The sequence below is a fragment of the Asparagus officinalis genome, chromosome 1, assembly GCF_001876935.1.
Source record: "Asparagus officinalis chromosome 1, Aspof.V1, whole genome shotgun sequence".
NCBI lineage: Eukaryota > Viridiplantae > Streptophyta > Magnoliopsida > Asparagales > Asparagaceae > Asparagus > Asparagus officinalis.
This window is the reverse complement of record NC_033794.1, coordinates 1,304,989-1,305,880: the sequence shown is the minus strand read 5'-3', so window position 1 is coordinate 1,305,880 and position 892 is coordinate 1,304,989.

Here is an 892-nt window from a genome sequence, read left to right as displayed (position 1 = left end):
TGCCTGCACGAGCTAAAAGGATAGGAGTAAAATGGATTTTCAAAACTAAATACAATGAGGCAAGGGATATTGACAAGTATAAGGCTCGGTTGGTAGCAAAAGGCTACTCGCAGAGGCAAGGAGTGGATTTTACAGAAGTTTATGCTCCGATGGCTCGAATGGATACAATTAGAGTGATGCTTGCTCTTGTTGCACAGAGAGGCTGGATTGTGTATCAACTCGACGTCAAATCAGCATTCTTGCATGGTGAATTAATTGAAGATGTCTATGTCGAGCAACTTTTGGGGTATGAGAAGAAAGGAGAAGAGGATAAAAGTTAAAAGCTACAGAAAGCGCTATATGGATTAAAGCAAGCACCTCGTGCTTGGTTTAGTCGAATTGATGCCCACTTCAACAAAGAATGATTTTAGAAATGTAGCAGTGAGTAGACCATTTTATCTAAAATTAACAGTGGAGGAAAAATCTCGCGAGTAAGTGTTTATTTTGATGATCTTATCTATACTAGCAATGATGTTGTGATGTTGGGAGAATTCAAAACATCTATGATGGAGTTCAATATGAGTGTCCAGGAACAGAGAAAGAAGCAAACTATGCCAACATAGATTGAGGCGAGACTTTGCTGCTTATGTCTTATGTTGAAGTCACCGAAAACTTTGCAAGAGGCTCAACGGTGGAACTCAGGTATGAAGAAGAGTTGGCATTGATCATTGAAACAACGATGAATGCAAATAGGATGCTTGTTATTATGACCGGAGCAGTTGCAACTCCCACCAGCTGCTTTCTCACCTCAACACTTGACTTGCCACAACTCTGGCATTGCAGTTACGGTCATTTGGCCAGAAGCAGTCAATTGGACGACGTTTGTGTTAAACAGATGTCCTACAAGTGTAGT